A 13,562-nucleotide genomic window follows, 5' to 3' on the forward strand; every position below is an offset into this window, starting at 1 on the left:
TGTTTAAAGACCTGTGCAGATGGCTAGTCCTTCCACTGATCCTGTGCATGAAGCTAAGGGCAGATGTTGCAATTTGTTATCTTGACAGTAAAATGAGTGTTGAAGTCTGATTTGCTGTTTCAAGAATTAACATGGAGTGATAAGAGGTGATAAAGATCATAATCTGTGTGAAGTAACAAGGACCAGGACAGAGTTGTGTCATTCACTTTGATGCAAACAAGGCATTTGTTTGACATTGCTCTGGTAGTTCAAATGAGGTGAAACAAATGCAGAAATTCTGGGAAAGCATGTTTATAAACAAGAGTATTTACTGTAGATGTCAATTTATCACCAAGTTGTGCTAGAGACCAATATATCTTTCTTGGCTGGTTTATACCTTTATATTTGGATATTTTTACAAGAATAAAATAAAAAATGATTAGCTAAAGAGCACTATAGCTATGTAGCTTGTTTTCTTTTTACTTTCTTTTTTGAAATGTCAAGGTATTTCATGAAACGTAATCATAATGCCCTTTTGATTCCTAAGTTTCTGTTCTTATTAGTGGTTAATTAGAAAAAAATAGAAGGTGACAGTTTTGTGGCTGCTGTGGTGATGGTTTGAAAATAACAAATGCAGCCTTTTTGTTAACCAGCAAGAAGTAAAAAGCAAACCAAATTCCTGATCATGTGTAAATAATCTAAAACTGGCAGCAATTCGGACAAGAACTTCCCAAATTGTTAAGTGTGGATTACAGCCATTTGGCATGTCTTTCGCAGTTGTGCAATGTCATGTAATACAGTAGCTGGATGATTTTACCATATTTTTGGAGACTATGTAAATACTTGAAAGCTTTCATGTAGTGACTTCAGTCTTTTCAGCCTCTCAGGAAATAGTTCTATTTTTGAGTATTTGAGTGTAATTGGTGCCTGTGAAAAGCATCAAGAATCACTAAAGCAAAAAGCTCTCTGTGTTATGGATTTCTGTTCCTTAGTATCTGCAAAGCTGGTAGTGCGTTTTGGGACGTTTTCTGATTTATTTGGGGAAATGAGTGTTCTGTAGGTTGAGGGTAAAATTACAGTGTATTCTTGCTGTTGTACAAAGCTTCTATCTTTAGACTCCGAATTGAGGCTCAGAGGATTCATATATAGCTCCAAGCAAGACGTAGAAGTACCCCTAGCAGGTGATTTCTAACATAACTATAACATAATTCTAATTGCTTTCTAGAGGACTCTGCCCATATCCGTGCAGGAGACACCCTACACATGTCTCGGTATGGGGTTGTGAGGAAAGGAGACTTAGTTACCTAAAGTTAAACATCTGAAGTAAGCACGGTGACTATCCCCCTTGGTGTCTAGTGAGTATGACTATACAGCAGCATCCAAATCAAGTCACACACTGTAATGTGTAATAGGCAACGTGTAAATTCATGCCATTGCCTATTATGCGCTGTCTTCCATGGGTGAGTGCTCAGTAAAGGGGCAGGAGCAGTGACTGTCCTGGTTTTGAACACACTCAAACATTGTGGGCCCTGGACTTTCAACCACACCTTGGCAGTTGCTTCTTCAGACTTGCAGAGCTTTTGATGACCTCATTTTATAAACACACTTGTTAATGCCTCTGAATCACGACCGTCTGAGAACCTGTTGATGTGGAAAGGTTGCTCCATACAAGGTTTTATTCTCAATGACGTGGTTGAAAGTAGATTTTGTTTATTCAGTGTCTGTCGGTTGCCCCATGTGTTGTGAGTTATGATTAACTCCCATTTTCTGCATAGTAGAAGTTTCATTACATAATGTATAAAGGACAATACTCGTGTAAATGAATGTTCCTCGTATTCATGGCAAATCTGCCACTCATTTCAAAATGATCCCACTTATAAAACAATTCTAGGTATAATTAAGGAAATAGTCTTAAAAATACCTGCTCTCACAGTTTGTAATGGTTTTGTAAACTTTCACCAAAACTTGCAATTTTTTCTGGGAAAACTTGAGTAGGGCATCAGTACAGCATTTAATCTGGATCGTGTGATAGATGTGTGAAAATGCATGTTAATATAATTTTTAAAAAATAAGAAATAAAACTTGAAATAACAGATCCTAATCTGAAAAGAAAGTTTTCATGGATATTACTGAAATGAATCTGTTTCAGACTAAGTTCGCTAGAACACTGAATAGTATCAGTAAATTCATCCTTTTTGCTCTGGTACAAGAAAAATCTGTGTGTGTAAGAAAAATCTGGTATAAGAAGACTCTAGTGAGTTGCTTAAAGAACTGTAGTTACTCACACATTGAGTGTTACTTTATTCTAGAGAGAACCTAATTGTGCATTCAACCAATTTCCTTCTTTAGAGCAAAACGTTACTTTTGCAGGAGAGGCCTGGAGGGACAGACTGCAAAGGAGACGGGGAGAGCTTCCTCCGGGTTGTTTTGTTAAGATGGTTTTTCCCTTACACGACTTTCTCCTTTCTGTTGGCTCAAGGTCAGCAGTGACTTTCCTGGCTCGCTTGAAGCATGGCAGTAATGAGAACACACTTCTGGAAGTGTCTTTGTTGTCTGTTGCCCTTGGAACTAGTCCTTGAAAGGGGGTTTGTCCTTAAAAGTGTGGAGGAGCAACATTCAGCCTTAGCTAAACTGCTCTTCCTTAGGTTCGTAGTTTGCAGGATGGGAGACTGCATATGTTGCTTACGCTCTCGGAAGGTTTCTTCCCCCCATCCCCTCCCATGGTGACCTTGCGGAGGTATTTGGCTGGAGCCAGAGCTGCAGTGGTGCTGGCTGACACCTGGGGATGGAGGAGAGGCAGAGCCAAGCCCAAACTGCACATCTATTAAAGGAGCTCTTCAGTATTGCCAACTGTAATTCCACTGGAGTTTTACAGTAATTAATACTTGGATACGTTGTCTTGAAGACTAGTTAATCCTGTCATTGTTTTAGTGCTGCTTACTAATACTGATTAAGAGGTATTAACCCTTACGCTTTTTAAGAAATGAGCAATAATAGAATTTCCACATCGGCTTGTTTTTCACAAGCATCTCTTCTGAGCCATACCTTTATGGCAAGATGGTACTAAATGTAGCTATCTGCAGTTCTACTGGGCTTTAAAAGTCCACTGTTTAATCTGAAAGGGCTTAAGGGGCCCTAAAAATACATTTGAGTTAGTCAACTTACTAATACATTTCAGGTACCTGTACCAAATATTGATTGTTTTAATTTAATTTACTTTTTTAAAAGATTTCCATATTCTGAAAGCAACACTGCTTCAAATTACAAGTTCAGTTGTCAGCAGCATGAATTAATATTTTCAATCAATCTTCTTTCCTCCAGATAGTAATTTTCCAGAGCCTGCATTCTGCTGTGTTCTAAGGAAAATAAAGTTGATGCCTTATTTGGCTAAATGATAGTTGAGATTTTGTTATGTATATGGTTTGGCTACTTTTCTTTTTCTTGTGGCTCAAATTGGTTATAATGGGTCCTACACTTAATGGTTTCTAATTATTTCCCATCAGCATTTTAAGCAATGTATCTCATGGTCTGAACGTTACATAATTAAATCAGATCTTAATAATAAATGGGATCTTAAAATGATCTAATTCATTTTTTAATAAATATGTTTAGCATTCTCATTTTAGTAATCTCATAAAGACATTAGCTTTTAATGAGGAACCAAAAATTTTTCTGTTGGTTTGGTTTTGTTGTTCTGTTTATGTTTTTGTTGGTAAAAGTCTGTAGATTTGAATTGGGCTTTTTTTTAGCTGGGATTTCTGAAAGTATCAATTTTTGTTCTTAGGATATTTTTTTTTTTTTATGAGAAGAAATATCAACACTTTTTCTGTTGTGAACAAACTTTTCTCCTGTAGTAAAAATCTGTAAATATATATAGTTGAACTAACATTTTGAAATGTTGGTTGAATTGTATTTAGTTTTTTCCAATTGTCTGGATCCACTTTCAGGAAAAAACCTGAGCACATTCTCAAAAGTCCCTTATTCAAGTGGAGTGTAACTGTCTAGCAGTCCAGAGAAACACATTCATGTGGAACCATGTCTCAATAGCAAGGCTTCAAATGTTTCAAAAGCAAACAAGCAATTATTTAAATAATAAAACAAACACCTGCTCCTTAAAAACAAACACCTGCTTAAAAAAAACCCAAAGAAAATCCAACCACCCCTGCGAAAACACAAATACAAAAGCCTACTCTTTGGAAGAAAATTACATACTTCCTTAAGAGTTTGCTGACGTGCGGGATGATTCCAAGTCACCAGTTGAACAATATAATCACGTCTACAGTGTTCGCTTTAAATAAATGTGCTTTGGTGAGTGTTTTTTTTACCGAACATGCTTTTTGTTGGTTTTAGTTTTTCTGTAGCATTCTCCTCCTTTCATCTTCTAGATTTTGAATAAATTTTTGACAAAGTATGATCTATTAAAAAAAAAGGCAAAAAGCTTAATGCATCTTGTATGTGTGACTTTTTTTAAACCTAAGAAAATTGTAAAGGATCTTGTCAAAGTTGATTTCTTTGAGTTGATCTAAAGAACTTGAGTTAAAAGCTTTTTGAAGTGCATAGCAACTCCACCACGAATTTATATGGATGGGAGATCAGAGCCATATAATAAATAGCTAGCTGCATATATATAACTTCTAAAAGCCTGCTATCTTGTCCATTAAGTAAATTTTTTTAATTAAATAAAGCCTCTAATCAACCATGTGGTAATATTGTGGTATGATTAAGGGAAGTTTCATGTAACTAATTCATTTATTTGCCAAGGTGAACGAACACAGTTTGGCAACATGCTATTTAACTCCATCTCCGAATTGAGCTTTCTGCGTTGCAGTAATATTATTACCGTTTAATGATAGAGCTGCTGACTTACAATTTAACTAACATGCAATTACAACGCTTCTTGAGCAGCCTGTTCTCATCCCCGGCTCCGCTGTTAGAAACTTCCATGGATGACTGCCCCAGAGATGGCTGACACTCCGTGGTCACGGGTCACTTTAGCATCCCACGGCAAAATACTTGGGGGAGGGAGGCCCGTGTTTGTGGATTATTTCTGGAGGGAAGGATTGAATATCCTACCCCTACTCTGTTGTATCAGGGAAGACTGAAGTTTTCAAACTCACAGGCAACAGTGCAACCTTCCTCCCCACCCTCCACCGCTGCCTCTCGTGACTCTCGGCTCAGGATTTGCTTCGCTTCCCTCCTGCGTAGCTGTGGGGAAGGGTAGTGTAAGGGCATTCCCCGTCTAGGAGTAGGTGGGTGGTGAATGCAGCTTTGTGCTCCTCTGACCTGCCTCAGTGAGCTGTTTTGAGACCCATCACCCAACCAGGTACCTGTGAGGACGACAGGGCTGGTTTTCCTTCCTGCTCCGGTGTCTCTGGGCCGGTGGAATGGAGGAGCGGCACAGACTCGCTAAAGCCCGCTGGAGGCTCGTGGCTCATCAGAAGCAAGTGTCTGGTTGTGCCTGCTCTGGCTGGAGGCACCTGGGTGTTCCAGGGAGCACATGCCCAGGCAGTACCAAACACACTGAGGATGTGCTGCTAGGACAATCGCTCAAACCATCTCTGGTGTCTAATGTTATGCTGCTGAGCGAGATTATGTCAAGTCATATTGAAACACGAGCTGATTGTCTATGTAGTAGACATCTGAGCATTATGTCAAATTTAGACATCACAGAAATTCTCTTATTATATGTTTGGAGCTTGAACTGATTGCTGCAGGATATGAGAGGGAACACAATTCGTTTGAGCCCTCCTTCCAGAAACTTTAATGCTGAACTTTACTTTCCTCACTCATGATTTCAAATAGTTGTCTTTAATGCTCTCTTTGTGTGAAAAATTTATGGCAAAAGTAGTTCAGCATATGATCTCCAGTAACATACGGAATATATAATTTTGATTTAGCTCATATTGATGATGTTCCATCGACCTGTGTGAAAACAAGGAGAGGCGACAAGATGACAGTCTTTCCTTCCCTTTTTATGAATAAAGAGGATAGTTTTTCCATATGTGTTCCATACTAAACATTCTAGGCACCCCATCTTTTCTCAGCAAATGCTCAGTCCTGATTTTTTGTACATCTGAGACGGACTGCATCTTTTGTTTGTACGGAATGCAACTGACTGTACAGAAGGGGTAAGAAAATGTCTTTCTGGCAAAAATGTCCTAGAAATTGGTCTTAAAACAGGAAATTGCAGTTTTCTGTATGTAGAGGTATCAGTGATGCGTATGTATGCTTCGAAAGGTCTACTCTTCTGTTTTGCGAGTGGTGGGTGTAGCTAATGTAGGAGGTGAGCGTGGCCTCACTGGTGGAGTGTGCTGGTTTTGGCTGGGACAGAGTTAATTTTCTTCCCAGTAGCTGGTGTGGGGCTGTGTTTTGGATTTGTGCTGGGAACAGCGTTGATAACACGGGGATGTTTTCCTCACTGCTGAGCAGCGCTCACACAGAGCCAAGGGCTCTTCTGCTCCTCACCCCACCCCACTGGCGGGGACACGGGGGGGCACAGGGAGCTGGGAGGGGACACAGCCGGGACAGCTGGCCCCAAATGGCTAAAGGGATATTCCATACCATGAGATGCCATTCTCCGCTTATGCAGCTGGGGGAAGAAGAAGGAAAGCGGGGATGTCTGGAGTGATGGCGTTGGTCTTCCCAAGTACGCGTCACACGCGATGGAGCCCGGCTTTGCTGGGGATGGCTCAACACCCGCCTGCCCATGGGCAGTGGTGGATGAATTCCTTGTTTGCCTTTGCTTGTGCGTGCGGCTTTTGCTTTCCCTATTAAACTATCTTTATCTCAAGCCACGTGTTTTCTCACATTTACTCTTCCCTGAATCTCTCCCCCATCCTGATGTGGAAGGAGCGAGTGAGTGAGCAGCTGCGTGGGGCTCAGTGGCTGGCTGCGGTTAAACCACAACACAGGGCTGTGTCGGACGGTGGCAGGACAGGGCAGAGCCAGGTAAATCAGCTCCTTCTGTGGCACTGAATTGTAACTTGCTCTGTTTAGATCAAAACTCAGCAAATGAATGTTTGGGAGTGTATATGCATTTTTAGTGCTGAGCTTTTGTTTAAATGGCACTTCACAGGCTTCTAAGAAAACAGAAAGGGAGCCTGTAAGCAATGTCAGTTATCCCCAAGTATGTTGCAGAGTGAGTTTGCTTTTTTTGGAAGGTGATTCTGATGAATTTTAGTATTCTGTGTGTATTCAAGACAGGTTTTATTGTTCTGGCAAACTACTAGGAGGTCTGACTGCTTGAATATGCTTGAATATCAGTTAACTTTCTGAACTTAGGCACTGAACAACACGAGATTGCTGTTACGTTTTCTTTTTCTTTCTTAGCCAAATTTTGCTTCTATCATATGACAGAACTGGGAAGAAGTTACTGTTCAAACATGCTTATTTTTCTTGACAGAAAAATCTGCAAATGTACTTACGTTCCACCTTATAACATGTATATAGAATGCTTAAAGTATTTTATAATATATTTAGGAGTTTACCCTGAGGATATAGTTTATTAATAGAGCTAAAAAATGACTCAGTTGTTTCCATTAAGGATGTCTTTTGGTAAGTTTCTGATTAAAAGAAAGACAAAAAAATAGCTTTCTCAAAAAAAATGAACATAGCAGAAATGCATGCAATTCAGCATTATGAAATGCTTAATAGCATGCAATTATTATTTTAGATACAAACCAGTTAATCTTTCAAAGGAAAGGAGCTTCCAGTTTCACATACTGGCTGCGCTTCCTGGTGTCACCAAGCAAGGTGCATGACAGCACTTCTTCCAAACAAGCAGTTCTCCTGTTAAAATGTTTAGGTCATGGCATCCACGAAGAAATAAATTAGAGGTTAATCGCTTGTAGGTAGGAATGCTGTGTTGCAGACAATGCGTCGATCCAGTTAACTGTGGAAAAAATAAAAGAAGAAAATTAGAGTTTATGAAGTCCTTGTTTAACTTCTAGCTCAGAAAAATTTTAATTTTTCCTCTCTCGCTCTCCACAGTTTCCATTAAATGTCTTTTTCTGCCAGTGAATTCAAGGAAACTCAAACTGTTAATTAACTGTTAATAGCAAAGCTTGTAGGATGGTGTTTGTAGCATGTAAGAGTTTGTCTCAAGCTAAATGCAGGCTAAAATTTGGGAAATATACTCACCTTAGAGATGAAATATACAGTAGTGTTAACTCCTAAGAAAAACAGGTTGATATAAAAGAAATTCTGCCTAGCTCTTAGCTGCATTAATATGAACAGGACAATTTGATTTATGACTCCATGGGTAACTCCAAAAGTGGAAAAACAAAGCACATCTCCAACTCCGCACACACTTCATTTTCATTTTTGAGGGCTGGAGCTCTGCTGTGATAGATACACAAAAGAAGTCCTGGGTCTCAAGGTTAGGGGCTTTTACATCAAAATTACAGATAGCAAAAGGGACAGTATATTATTCCTGAAGATCTTTTCCTCCTTTCTCTAAGTAAATGAACACAGTCATATTTGATTTCTCTTTACAACTTTTAAACTTGCATTGTATCTTCTCTGTGCCGATATGGCAGTGACACATTTCTGTATTTGCTCATCTTGACATCATTCAAAATTCACGTGCTTCTTGAATATTAGCTCTCCTCAATTTACTTTTCATCCTTATTCTTCTGTGACCTGCTATACTTGTGTCATGGTTTAACCCCAGCTAGCAACTGAGCCCCACACAGCTGCTCGCTCACATCCTCCACATTGGGATGGGGGAGAGAATTGGAAGTGTAAAAATGAGAAAACACATGGCTTGAGATAAAGATAGTTTAATAGGGAAAGCAAAAGCCGCACGCACAAGCAAAGGCAAACAAGGAATTCATCCACCACTGCCCATGGGCAGGCGGGTGTTGAGCCATCCCCAGCAAAGCCGGGCTCCATCGCGTGTGACGCGTACTTGGGAAGACCAACGCCATCACTCCAGACATCCCCGCTTTCCTTCTTCTTCCCCCAGCTGCATAAGCGGAGAATGGCATCTCATGGTATGGAATATCCCTTTAGCCATTTGGGGCCAGCTGTCCCGGCTGTGTCCCCTCCCAGCTCCCTGTGCCCCCCTGTGTCCCCGCCGGTGGGGTGGGGTGAGGAGCAGAAGAGCCCTTGGCTCTGTGCGAGCGCTGCTCAGCAGTGAGAAAAACATCCCCGTGTTATCAACGCTGTTCCCAGCACAAATCCAAAACACAGCCCCACACCAGCTACTGGGAAGAAAATTAACTCTGTCCCAGCCAAACCCAGCGCAACTTGTTGGAGCAGCTGTTGCGCTGATACTACCTTTCCCCCATCTGGAAGGCAGATGGGCTGATTCACAAAGAGCCACTATTTTTTCATGGATCAATTTTCAGAGAGTCTAAAGTGAACAACTGACAACCTTCCCAAAGATGCTGAACATGTTCATGCCTGGGCAGTGTTCCATGGAACAAGAAAAGTCTTTCAAGACTTTTATATATTTCCTTCTCTATATATAAGAATGGGAAGAAAGACAGACCATGGTAATTTTAAATTGGGACATTATTTTGCACCACAAATTATGCATGTGTCTCTATTTTTTTAATATAATTTTATTTTTTAAGAGAGAAAATACTACCAAAGGAACAAGGAGTTACTGTCCTCTCCTAGACAACTGCAACTGTAATACTTTAAGTATTTTACACATTCAGTAAGGCTTGTGTCATATGAGAAGACTAATGCTTGTTTGTATTGACCTATGATCTCTTAGATTTTTCAGTTTTCCTGCTGGCATCTTGCTCTTTATTTAAGTATTTGGGCTTTGTTGCCTGGAGAGTCACTATATCCTTGCTGTTTAAGTATGTTGAAAGACTACTTATCCTCTGTTTTCAGAAATTTTGGACAAGTACAAGATGGGCTAGAAGTACACTTAGACTTTCAAAGTTTAGTTAGCAGTGGTATGTATGCCATAGCACATCTGACATCATGTAAACTGCAAAAGAAAAAGCTCTGTGGGAGGGCAACTTGTTACTTTAAGAATCCTATTTTTAAATCAGTCGTAACAGATTGAAAAATAAAGGATTAATGGTTTTCAGGTATATTTTTTTTTGGTGAGTTAAGTGATGAGATTGTTCTCTGTCTCCTCAGACCTTGAGATTCTGTTCTAAAAGACAGCTGAGATGCGTTCCCCTTGGCAAACAGTTGTGCCGGACAAGTCTCTCTGGTGCAGTCAGTTGTTGTTTCCCTTCACATAGATTGTCTCTCTGTTGTGAGCCCTGCACCTTGTCCCAGGTAGGGTTGGCAGTATTGAGAGAAAATATCAACAGAGAGTCTGCATCTACTGCAGGCTGCTGGAAAGTGGCCCTGTAGGTCTGACAGCCCCGTTCGTAGCATAGGATGTCACAAGAGTTGCAACACGCTGTAACTGAGGTGTGGAGCTGCTGTCTGGTATGAGCTGGCCACGCGTATTGTGTGCTTTTCACCTTTGTTCACCATCTGTCCTTGCTGGAGCTGATGTCTGCCATCTGAGGGCTGCCTCCCTGGCGTTTAATTCTCTGATTACATGCTTATGGCACCCTCAGAAAAAAAAAAACAAACCAAAAACCCAAACAAAAAAAAAGCAAACCCAAAAAACCCCCACACACAAAAAACCAACAACCAAAAAACCCAGAAAACCAAAGACAATCGGGTGTCTTTGTATGGTACATGCTTCCATATCCCCACGGTGCTTTTGTGCGTACACCCTTACGAACAGCCTTTTGTGTGTCCAGACCCCAGATGGTTGCCTGCAGTCACAGCCTTTAGTAGAAGAATCATATTCAAATGGGCTAATGGATAATAAACTGTACTGACTTTGCTTTTTGATGTGAATGGATGTTTTCAAGTTGAAGAAACAAAAGATCTCCTGGGGAAAATTGCTGAAGATATGTATCGCTGTAAATCTTGAAGAGAGGGTGCGAGCTGAATAAATTGCAACTGCGGATTGGGTTTGCTGAGTGAACAAGCACTGCAGAAGTTGAAATTAGCACCAAGAAGATATGGTGGAATTGGTAGAATATCTTCTAAATCCTGTTTAGATTATTGCAGCTAAGTAACAGACTTTTTTGTATGTTCTGAATTCATGTAGGTCATATTTTTATATACATATACCTGGAATACTTAGCAGTTTAATGTTACTGAAACAAAATGCTTTCAAGAAGACGACTTTATAGTTGGTAGAGTATTCCCAGAAATTTGCAATGGCAATAACTGAAAACCTTTGAGGCTCTCTCCCCTCCCCTCTGCCCTTCAAATCAGGGAACAGAAAAGCGTGACACATCCTGAGGGTTTCAGGTGGAGTTTCCTGGAGTTTCAGATGTTGGTAATCAACTCAAAAAAGAATCCACATGGATATTAATCAGGCTTAAGTGGTATCTTTGAATAAGAATTCCAGGGCTGGGAAAACAAAGTTGGGGGTGGGGGTTTTTTTGTTTGTTTTTTTAACATGGTGAAAAATGTATTAATGTAGGGTATTTTTAGCTTACTGAGGTGTATTGCTAAAACATGTTTTTCTAACAACTAGCAGGTTTTTTAATCTGTTTTGGGAGTAGTAATTAGCACTGGACTTTTTTTAACATAGAAGGTAAGTTTATGAAAGAATGAAATAATCATGGAATATTATATGTATATATTAAAAAAAAAAACAAAACACCTGTACAACAAAGGTGAATGTCTGGAATATGCTGGGTAACAGCAGTAGTATATTTTTATAGGATGGATGTGAATAAATCCATCTCTGATACAGTTTCCACAAGTTTTAGAAAATGCAGGATTTTTCCTCCAGAAGGAAGGCAGAGCACAGGGCAAATTCTGCCTTTTCGAAGAGAAGGATCTTTTTTTGGATATACCTCTTCCTTTGTCTGATAGTTATATTTTGAAATCTTGTGGAAATTATCCACGAAGCAGTTTTGAAACAAAGCCCAGTCTGTTTCAGTTAAAAGATTTCTGAGCACTGTGTATGAGAGACACACTATTACTTGTATTTCCAGAAATACATCGTGGGGAAATCTGAGTGACAGATCTACCCATGTTAGCTCCTCTTGACAGGGTTTGGAAGAACAGCTAATGTGCTGTGGTTTTGCACACTAGAGTTGCCTGTGGTCCAACGTGTGCATCTTGGTGCTTTCCACAAGTAATTATTTTGGGATGTCATATTTACTTTACAAGAAAAAGGTGGGAGAAAAGGATCATTGCAGCCACTTCTTGCTAACTATAAAGTCAAAAGTTTTCCCATGGAAGGCCATGGAGACCTGTTCTCTCACTTGACTGGCTCAGTGGACAAGTGCCAATATTATAAAAAGCATCAATAATATCTAATCTAAGTTTCCTTCACATGTGTAGTAGCTGATGTAGCAGAATGAATACACAGTGACCTAATGATCCAGGGGTTGGATCAGTCATGATTAAGTCTAAATCAAGCCGAGGTGATATTGATACATTGAAGAGACTTAAGTGAGCTAATGAGGATCACCTTGCACCCCAAACTTATCAGTGTCACTGTCCTTTTGTAAAGCAAGCACAGTTAACATACTGCAGCCTCAGCAGCCTTGTATATTGACTTGGTTTGAGGTGTTCCTGTGACAACCATCGTCCCAGGCTCTATATCCATCTCTTCCTACTGAAAATTTTGTGTTTGATTTCTCTCCTGAAATGGACCTTCCTGTACTGGCATTTGATTGCTATAAGGTACTCCAGGAAGTGCTATACCACTTGAAAATTAAAGCTAATGCAAAATATGATTACGTTCATCATTAGATTTCAAAGAGGAGACCACAACGCCAAAGCCTTGTGATGTGAACTGGCTGCCAGGCAGATTCTGATGGGGTTTGTGGCATTGTAATGACTTGAAAGGGTCTAATGTAGTTTCAAAGCAAGTTCTAAAAAACCACCTCTTTGTACTGGACTGCAGCAGCCAGTGGAGGTATGGGCTGTTGGAGCTTCCCAAAAAGGAACTTACTCCTCAGAGACCATTCTCAGACAGACATTTCTGTGTTGGAATTTAACTACTGGAACTTTCCCTTTAGGTTATGCAGAACCCAAAATAATTAAGTATCATGAGTTTGGGATTGTTTTCAGTACTGTAATAACTATTGCAGTTGTCTATCAATTGATTCTATCACATCCTCTGAGATGTCCCTACCTTGTTTACTGCTGGCACAGGCCAAGTAGCCTTTACAGTGTTTATGAAAAAAACTCTTCCCTAAAAACCTTGGACTGACTTTTTTCTGTGTTGTCAGAAATTTATGGCTGTCTATGTCCAGCTAAATTTTGCACAAAGGAAAGACTTGAATACCAACTCCATGGAGGAATCAGTCACTTCAGGCAGCCCTTGAGACCATGAGCTCTGGTGAAGATAATACATGAGCAAAATGAAAAGGGGCTTTAGCTGCTTTATTCTTACCTGAGAGTATTGTGTACGTATAGTCTGACTATTTTTTTTTTCCTTATCTGATGTGTTTGGGGAAAAGTCTTGACTATGTTATAGGGTATGAAGTATATTGCAAGCTTTGGAAATACATCTGAGAGTGTGGGTAGCTCTGCTTTTGGATAGGTGGACTTTTGACATTTTAAAATAAGCTACTTTTGCAATG

Source organism: Falco biarmicus, chromosome 13, assembly GCF_023638135.1.
Source record: "Falco biarmicus isolate bFalBia1 chromosome 13, bFalBia1.pri, whole genome shotgun sequence".
In the NCBI taxonomy this organism is placed as follows: Eukaryota; Metazoa; Chordata; class Aves; order Falconiformes; family Falconidae; genus Falco; species Falco biarmicus.